Here is a 9,955-nt window from a genome sequence, read left to right as displayed (position 1 = left end):
GGGAGTAGAAAAAGAGGAAGAACAAAGAAGAGCACCCTAGCGAGGGAGCCTGCTCCACGAGCTAGAGGGAGCCCCAGCTGACAAAGCATCAAGGCAAGTTAAGCAGCAGAGGAGTTCGGCAGCAGGGCGAGGAGGCCAGGGGCCCCCACTCTGCCCGTCTGTTCCCTGACCTCAACTAAACCGCAGTCTCCCACCCATTGATGTAATAAACCTTAAACAAAATTATGCAGGTAAGAAGCCAGCAGGAGTGTGGGGGCTTTCCAGTGTTTTGCACCGCCTGCAGCATATACGACTATCTCCCTGTTGGACAGAAGTCGTGCGTGTGCTCTTGGTGCAATGAGCTCCTGGCTCTCCGGGAACGACTTCATTTCCTTGAGGCCAAGGTGGCGGACCTGGAAAAGCTGAGAGAGGCAGAGAGGTGTGTGGAGGAGGCCTTCAGGGATGTTATAGCTGTGTCCCACTCCAAGGATGATAGCTCTCCTGCTATCATGGAGAACGATGGTCTCGGGAAAGGAGAGCATCCAGCTGAGGAAGAGGGAAACGATCCCTTAGAAGGGACCCATTCCTTGGGGGATGAGCAGCTATCCTCTCGTGCCGAGGATATATCTCTGGGGGGTGGAGGGATCCTTGTAGTGGGTGATTCGATCATTAGGAACATAGACAGTGGGGTGTGTGATGGGTGTGTAGACCGCAAGGTGTTTTGCCTGCCTGGTGGGAAGGTTGCGGATATCGCCTGTCATTTAGATAGTTTGGTAGACAGTGCTGGGGAGGAGTCAGTGGTCGTGGTGCATGTCGGCACCAACAACATGGGGAAATGCAGCCGTGAGGTCCTGGAAGCAAAATTTAGGTTGCTAGGTAGGATGCTGAAAGCCAGGACCTCATTCTCTGAAATGCTACCAGTTCCACGCACAGGACCAGCCAGACAGGCCCAGCTTTGCAGTCTCAATGCGTGGATGAGACGATGGTGTCGGGTGGAAGGGTTTGGATTCGTTAGGCACTGGGGAACATTTGGGACAAGCCTGGCCTGTACAAAAGGGATGGGCTCCACTTGAACCAGAATGGAACCAGACTGCTGGCACTTAAAATTAAAAAGGTGGCAGAGAAGCTTTTAAACTGACTGAGGAGGGAAACCTGACAGGAGCTGAGGAAGGTCTAGTTCGGAATAAACCTCTCCCCTGGGATAAAGACTAAAGAAATGATGAAATTTTAAAAGGGGTAGGCCTAGAAGTAGGCATTGTGAGAGCAGGGGCACAGGATATAAATTCAGAAGAGCAAAATTACCACAGGCCAAACCAAAAGTGCTAAAGACACTTGAAGAGAGACACTGCTTACAAGTGCCTGTCCGCTAATGCTAGGAGCCTCCGAACCAAGATGGGAGAACTGGAGTGCTTGGTCTTAGAGGAGAGCATTGATATAGCAGAGCTTGGAAAAGTTACTTTTTTGAACTACAACTCCCATCAGCCCTAGCCAGCGCATGCTGGCTGGGGCTGATGGGAGTTGTAGTTCAAAAAAGTAACTTTTCCAAGCTCTAGTGAGCATAACGGAGACCTGGTGGAATGGAGAAAACCAGTGGCATACGGTTATCCTTGGATGTAAACTATATCGGAAGGACAGGGAAGGACGTATTGGTGGTGGAGGCACTCTATACTTGAAAGAAGGCATTGAATCCAGCAAGCTTGAAACCCCAAAAGAGGCGGACTCCTCCACAGAATCACTGTGGGTGGTGATACCATGCCCCAGGAGGGATTTAATACTGGGAACGATCTATCGTTCCCCTGATCAAAATGGTCAGGGAGACCTTGAGATGAGATATGAAATTGAGGACGCATCCAAACTAGGAAATGTGGTAGTAATGGGTGACTTCAACTACCCGGACATAGACTGGCCGCATATGTGTTCCAGTCATGACAAAGAAGCAAAGTTTCTAGATATTCTAAATGACTATGCCCTAGACCAGTTGGTCATGGAACCAACCAGAGGGATGGCAACCCTGGACTTAATCCTCAGTGGGGAACGGGACCTGGTGCGAGATGTAAGTGTTGTTGAACTGATTGGGAGCAGTGACCATAGTGCTATTAAATTAAACATACATGTAAATGGCCAATTGCCAAGAAAATCCAACACGGTCACATTTGACTTCAAAAGAGGAAACTTCACAAAAATGAGGGGATTGGTAAAAAGAAAGCTGAAAAACAAAGTCCAGAGGGTCACATCACTCGAAAATGCTTGGAAGTTGTTTAAAAACACTATATTAGAAGCTCAACTGGAGTGCATACCGCAGATCAGAAAAGGTACTGCCAGGGCCAAGAAGATGCCAGCATGGTTAACGAGCAAAGTCAAGGAAGCTCTTAGAGGCAAAAAGTCTTCCTTCAGAAAATGGAAGTCTTGTCCAAATGAAGAAAATAAAAAAGAACACAAACTCTGGCAAAAGAAATGCAAGAAGACAATAAGGGATGCTAAAAAAGAATTTGAGGAGCACATTGCTAAGAACATAAAAACCAACAACAAAAAATTCTATAAATACATTTAAAGCAGGAGACCATCTAGGGAGGCGATTGGACCCTTGGATGATAAGGGAGTCAAAGGTGTACTAAAGAACGATAAGGAGATTGCAGAGAAGCTAAATGAATTCTTTGCATCTGTCTTCACAGTGGAAGATATAGGGCAGATCCCTGAACCTGAACTAACATTTGCAGGAAGGGATTCTGAGGAACTGAGACAAATAGTGGTAACGAGAGAGGAAGTTCTAAGCTTAATGGACAATATAAAAACTGACAAATCACCACGCCCAGATGACATCTACCCGAGAGTTCTCAAAGAACTCAAATGTGAAATTGCTGATCTGCTAACTAAAATATGTAACTTGTCCCTCAGGTGCTCCTCCGTGCCTGAGGAGTGGAAAGTGGCAAATGTAATGCCAATTTTCAAAAAGGGATCCAGAGAGGATCCCGGAAATTACAGGCCAGTTAGCTTAACTTCTGTCCCTGGAAAACTGGTAGAAAGTATTATTAAAGCTAGATTAACTAAGCACATAGAAGAACAAGCTTTGCTGAAGCAGAGCCAGCATGGCTGTCATGGCCCCGTCAGAGAACTCCTCAGATGAGGACGACTCGGGAGTAACAGCAGCAGACCCAGGAGCAGCAGGAGACACGGAGGAGCCTCCTGAGAATCCAGCTCCTTCTGCCCCTCAGCTGCAGAGCACCCCAGGGACAGCAGAGGCCCTGCAGCCAGACACAGACAGTGAACAGGTTACTCCCCCCTCACCTGCAGAACGTAGACAGCAGAAGGTCAGGCAGAAGAGAGGCAGGCCTGTCTCCTTAAGGCCCAAATGCTGAGGGCTCACACCTGCTGTCCATCCTGCTCTTTATAAGGCACACCTTGGCTGCAGCTTGTTGCTGACTGCAACGTTAGGCGTGGCTTTGTGTAGACCTAGTTTCCCTGCAGCATCTCTTTGACTGACCTCCTTGGCAATCGATCCCGGACCTCCACTGACCTCGCTTCTGGACTTCTGACTCGGCAAGTATGCTTCGGATAGGCCTGGCAGATTTACAACCCGACTGCTGGCTAAGGACTTTCCTTCCCTGCCAAAGACCCAGGAATTTCCAGCCCCCCCTGACACTGCTGATGCAGTGTAGAGCTGACAATGGCTTCTGCAAGGGAAAGTCCTGTCTCAGTAACCTATTAGAATTTTTGAGAGTGTCAACAAGCATATAGATAGAGGTGATCCAGTGGACATGGTGTACTTCGACTTTCAAAAAGCGTTTGACAAGGTACCTCACCAAAGACTTCTGAGGAAGCTTAGCAGTCATGGAATAAGAGGAGAGGTCCTCTTGTGGATAAGGAATTGGTTAAGAAGCAGAAAGCAGAGAGTAGGAATAAGTGGACAGTTCTCCCAATGGAGGGCTGTAGAAAGTGGAGTCCCTCAAGGATCGGTATGGGACCTGTACTTTTCAACTTGTTCATTAATGACCTAGAATTAGGAGTGAGCAGTGAAGTGGCCAAGTTTGCTGATGACACTAAATTGTTCAGGGTTGTTAAAACAAAAAGGGATTGCGAAGAGCTCCAAAAAGACCTCTCCAAACTGAGTGAATGGGCGGAAAAATGGCAAATGCAATTCAATATAAACAAGTGTAAAATTATGCATATTGGAGCAAAAAATCTTAATTTCACATATACGCTCATGGGGTCTGAACTGGCAGTGACCCACCAGGACAGAGAACTCGGGGTTGTAGTGGACAGCACGATGAAATTGTTGACCCAGTGTGCGGCAGCTGTGATAAAGGCAAATTCCATGCTAGGGATCATTAGGAAAGGTATTGAAAATAAAACAGCCGATATCATAATGCCATTGTATAAATCTATGGTGCAGCCGCATTTGGAATACTGTGTACAGTTCTGGTCGCCTCATCTCAAAAAGGATATTATAGAGTTGGAAAAGGTTCAGAAGAGGGCAACCAGAATGATCAAGGGGATGGAGCGACTCCCTTACGAGGAAAGGTTGCAGCATTTGGGGCTTTTTAGTTTAGAGGAAAGGCGGGTCAGAGGAGACATGATAGAAGTGTATAAAATTATGCATGGCATTGAGAAAGTGGATAGAGAAAAGTTCTTCTCCCTCTCTCATAATACAAGAACTCGCGGACATTCAAAGAAGCTGAATGTTGGAAGATTCAGGACAGACAAAAGGAAGTACTTCTTTACTCAGCGCATAGTTAAACGATGGAATTTGCTCCCACAAGATGCAGTAATGGCCACCAGCTTGGATGGCTTTAAAAGAAGATTAGACAAATTCATGGAGGACAGGGCTATCAATGGCTACTAGCCATGATGGCTGTGCTCTGCCACCCTAGTCAGAGGCAGCATGCTTTTGAAAACCAGTTGCCGGAAGCCTCAGGAGGGGAGAGTGTTCTTGCACTCGGGTCCTGCTTGCGGGCTTCCCCCAGGCACCTGGTTGGCCACTGTGAGAACAGGATGCTGGACTAGATGGGCCACTGGCCTGATCCAGCAGGCTCTTCTTATGTTCTTATGATTCCATAAAGGAAGTCGCAGACCTGAACTTACAAGGTCTGAATAGGGCGGTTTACAACAGATGCTACTGGAGGTTGCTTATTCATAGGGTTGCCATAAGTCATAATCGACTTGAAGGCACATAACAACAAAAACCTTGAAACGCAGGAAGCTGCTTTAGACTGGGGATCATTGGTTCATCTAGTTCAGTATTGTCTGCCCTGATTGGCAGCAGCTCTCCAAGATTCCAGGCAGGGGCTCTTTCCCAGAAATGTTGGCAATCGAACCTGGGCCCTTCTGCATCCAAGGAGGTTCTCTTCTAATGAGCTTCGTTTCGTTCCCCAAATGGTGAGCCCCCTTCAAAAGAGCCACCACCTGTCCGCTGCTGAAGTGTATCCAGGGGGTGGAAGGGGGTGAGCAGCCTCGATGTCAAAGCAGGGGCAGAGAAAGGGCGGGCCTTGGCCTTGTTGGAGGCAGGTGTTCGTGGGGCCATTACTTGCCCTGGGCTCACAGCCCCCCAAAAATCTGTTGCCAGCCCTAGACCAACCCCTCTCATAACATCAGTGGAACCTGGCTGCTGGGTCAGGCCAAGAGCCCAGCATCGTGCCCTCAGTGGCCAACCAGAGGCCCCACTGGGAAGCCTGAAAGCAGGCCTCGAGGGCAACAGCAACACTCACCCCCCAATGACATTCCCAGCAACTGGTATTCAGAGGCATTTCCTGCCTCCGACAGCGGAGGGAGCAACAGAGCCATTGTGGTCAGCAGCCATTGAGCCTCTAGAAACGTGTGCAACCTGCATTGAAAGCCATCCAGGTTGGCGGGCATAGAATCATAGAGTAGTAGAGTTGGAAGGGGCCTATAAGGCCATCAAGTCCAACCCTCTTTGGCATCCCAAAGTGCAGCCACTGTCCCCACCTGCCCCATGCAAGGCGGCTTACTCTGCACCAGGACAGCACCCCCCCTCAAAAATCTGGAGGTTGCAAGAAAACCAGGCAATGGAAGCAGTAGAGTTTGGGCTCTGTTTTGCATGACATTGGATTGGAGTTGATTGCACGGAGAAGCCCTCAGGTTCTTCAAAGGGGTGGAGCCTGGGAGTTTATTCCCTCCCCCTCCATCCCCGCTTTCCCCACCTTCTTTGTGAAGGAAACTGACCAGGCTGGAACAGGGAGGTGCAATGACCAGAGACTCAGAAAAGCGGTGGAAGATTTGCACCCTTCTGGTCCTCATTCGGAGGCTGGAACTGGTTTCATTGCCATCATACCTCTTTCATCCCCCCTCCTTGAGAAGCAGGCCTGGTAACGCCGGCCTGCCGACACTGCTCCTGGTCTTGCCTGCCCACCTACCTGCCTGCCTCTGAGGAGGAGTTTGCTGCTCTCCGGCGCCGACCCGGAGCACTTCTCGGCTCCTTTGCCGGACAACGGCGCCCTGCACTGAGACGGGGCGGATAGCTCTGGGTGTCACCCCCCCTCATGGTGTCACCTGTGTGCGGTGCGCACTCCCCGCACCCCTGTAGTGATGCCACTGCTCATTCTGATGCTTTCATCATTTTGTTGCATGTTAATAAATATGCCACTGCCAGCCAACCCCGCAGAAGGGTGGGCTACACGTCTTAATAATAGATCCGTAAAGAGTAAGGGCATTTTTTTTGGGGGGGGGACATTCCAGTCCATGCTAAGCAGTGTGTGTGGGTCCTGTTGGAGCAAGTAAGGAGCCAACTCTCTGGCAGCCAAGGGAGTGCTGTACCTCAGAGAAGTCCACCCCCGCCCACTTGCACTCACACAACCCTACAAGACCCGCATCCGGAAGGGTCCTTGGCCTTTGACCCCTAACAGAGATAGCCAAATCTCTAGGCAACTTTGATGTAACTTACAAAACCACTTCATGACGAATAAATCACCACACTCCCAAAGCTTTCCCTGTGCATGAGGCTAGGGCTGGAAAACTTTCTTCACTGCTTCTCTGCAAAGTCTCAAACCTATGGCAGCATGCATCTGCATGTGGTGGAAACGCATGTGCATACATGCAGAGATCGTCAGAGGTCTGCGCTGCGTGTGTGAGTTTACCTAACTGGCGGGCTTTTACCCTGCATTAGGATCACTGAGACGTAATACTTAGTACGATAAGAAAAGCTCCTTTATTTATAGAAATACATAGTAAATAGGAAAGGCGTACCTAGTTCTAACTAATTAGCTAAGTTGGAGGCACAATGCCCAGATGTGGGTCTTGCCCTCCTGGCTCAGGAGAGAGAGGAAAGACAGCGATGTCTCCTCTCTCTTGGAGAGTCGAAGAAGACGAAGGAAGGAGGGGCAGGTCAGCTTCCCTGAGCATATCAGTTTACAATGGAAGGAAGTGAGGTAGAGAAGAGCACAGGTAAAGGTGGGCCAGCCCAGCCAGCTGGAGAACCTCACTCTACCTTCCTTCTGGAATACAAACAGAAGAACCCCAACAGGAGTTGCTCTTGCCCACTTCCAACACCACACACACACACTCCAGTTTTGCCTCCTGGAAGTGGGTCTGCAGGAGACTTTCTCACCCCGGAGGGTGTCCGGCAGAGCTCCTTTGCAGGGGCCAGTGCAGAGTCCAGGGCGGGTATTCGGCCCTCAGGGGAAGGAGGTTTTTCTGCCTCCTTTGTGGTCCATCTGGAGAAGGACCTTCTTCTGCCCCCCTTTTCTGCTGGGGAGCCAGTCAAGCCCCCCCGTTTGGCCCCCCTGACCAGCACAGTGCCTCGCCTGACACTCCCCACCTCTAGCCTCACTCACGGTGGGCTAGGGAAAGGGCAGCCAGCATGGTCTTCCCTCCATATTGCCAGCTTCAACTCCCAGCAGCCAGCAGGCACAATGGTCAGGGATTATGATGGGAATTGTAGTTCACAGTGTCTGATGGGCTCTATATTGTCTCAGTTTCTGAGTTAGAGTAAACTTTTCATTTTATCTGCCGTGATACTGAATTTTTTTATACCCATATGTTTTGTAGATGTATTGTAAGTTGCTTGAGTAGCTGAATAAAGAAAGTGTATTCAGATGCCTTGTGCTGCTATTTCTGTACTGATCAATAGGTGGAGCTGTTGCTTTGCTTAACATGGCAGGATTAACTCAGTCATTGCACTTCTTGGTATTTTGTGTTGGCCCCGTATCCAAAGTGGTTACCACAGAGCCTGCCCCCTCCCCATAGTGATGGGTTCCTCTCTCTCTCTCCTCTGCCTGCAGCCCTCATCAGCTAGACTTCACGCTCTGTTGGAATCCCATCACTCTCCCTGCGAGGAACCATCTTTCCATGCTCAGAGGATGCAGACTTTCCCAGAGGACAGAAGGACTGGAGAAGCGCAATATCCTTCTAAACTGTGCCCCCCACACCAAGCAGTGGGTGGTGTCCCTTGGGGCTTTCGTTGCCCTTTTTCTGGTTAATTGACAGTCATCTCTGACGGCTTTATGTATTTATTTTTGTACATCTCTCCTGTTGGAAGTGGGGCAAGAGCAACTCCTGGTCTGTTCTTTTGTTTGTGCTCCAGAAGGGAGATAGAGTGAGGGTCCTCCAGATGGAGAGGCTTGTTTACCTTTTACCTGTGATGCTCTGACTTCCTTCTGTCGCTAGACTGTGAGGTCTTTAGGGCAGCTTCCCTTCCCCTCCTCCTTCTGCCCTTTCCACTCCTTTGTCCTCCGACTGTCTGGGAGAGAGGAGACACCTCTTTGTCTCTGCTCTCTCCTGAGTCAGGAGGCTAACTCCCGCACCTGGATGTTACGCCTCCAAGTTAGCTAGTTAGTTAGAACTAGGTTTGCCTTTCGATCTACAGTGTATTTCTGTAAATAAAGTAGCTTTTCTTATTTTACCAAGTCTCCGGTCTCAGTGATGCTGATGCAGGGTAAAAGCCTGCTTTCTTAGGCAAACGCACACGCTGGCACACTCGCATTTCAACATCTGCTGTTACTCTGCTGCTGTGGAGCTGCCTTAAATGAAATTTAGCACACCAACACACACAGCAACAAGGAGGGGTCTGCAGGGGGGGCGCTGCCTTTTGCAGAGCGTGCAGGTCTCCGAGCCCACAAGGAAGAGATCGTTGTGGTTTGCACCGGGTGAGCTAGACAGGAGAGTTTTAGCTGCACGTGCCTCCTGCCCGCCCCCAAAGTGGCTGTGGGGCGATGGAACATGTGGGGGTGGCCTTGGCATAGCAGAGGAGCCCCATCGGAACCTCAGCCAATGAGGAAGAGCCTGGCGATGACCAGCCTGTTGCTGGGTGAAACTGTCCGGTCAGAAAACTCACTGGGGATAGAGCGAAAACCAGAATATGGGGGGGGGGTGAGTTCATGGGTGGGGGGAGTTCATGGGTGGGGGTTGTGGGGGGGTTCTGGTTCATCCCTCTGGTCTGAGGGGGTCCTCCAGGGCATGGGCTGCAGAGCGAAAGCAGGAGGATGAGGAGTTGTTTTTGGATGGGAGACAGACCTGGTGGAATGCGGGGCTGGTTCTGCCCTCTGAGCAAAGCTCCCCCCCCAAACGTCGTTACTCTTTATGGATCTCTGCATGTGTGAATAAAACTGTATGTTTAACTTATCCAGCAAAGAGGAAGAAAAATAATACTTCAAACTAACCCCCCCCCAAAAAACACCCATGCATAGCCCTTCTAGAATAAACCATACAGGTCTTAAAAATAGGGCAGAGCAAAAGCACCCTAACCCAAAAGTGGCTTCTGTTTTTGGAAGCTGCCAGCCCGAGCAAAGATGCCCCTGGGGTGGTGAGGAATAAGCATTTCTTCATGCAAGGCATGGGCACATCCGTGTGGGGGAGGCTTGGATAAGGGGCAGCTCATCAAATCCAGGGGAGGGGAGACGTCCTCCACCTCATGTGAGTCACAGCCATTGATTAGGATTCATAGTCCACCCTTGGATCTGGTTTTCAGGGTGGCTGGCAGTAACATATTATACAGCCATGAGAGTGGCTGTATCCTATAGTCAGCATG

Source organism: Rhineura floridana, chromosome 3, assembly GCF_030035675.1.
Source record: "Rhineura floridana isolate rRhiFlo1 chromosome 3, rRhiFlo1.hap2, whole genome shotgun sequence".
Taxonomy (NCBI): Eukaryota; Metazoa; Chordata; class Lepidosauria; order Squamata; family Rhineuridae; genus Rhineura; species Rhineura floridana.
Note: the sequence above shows the minus strand (reverse complement) of the source record.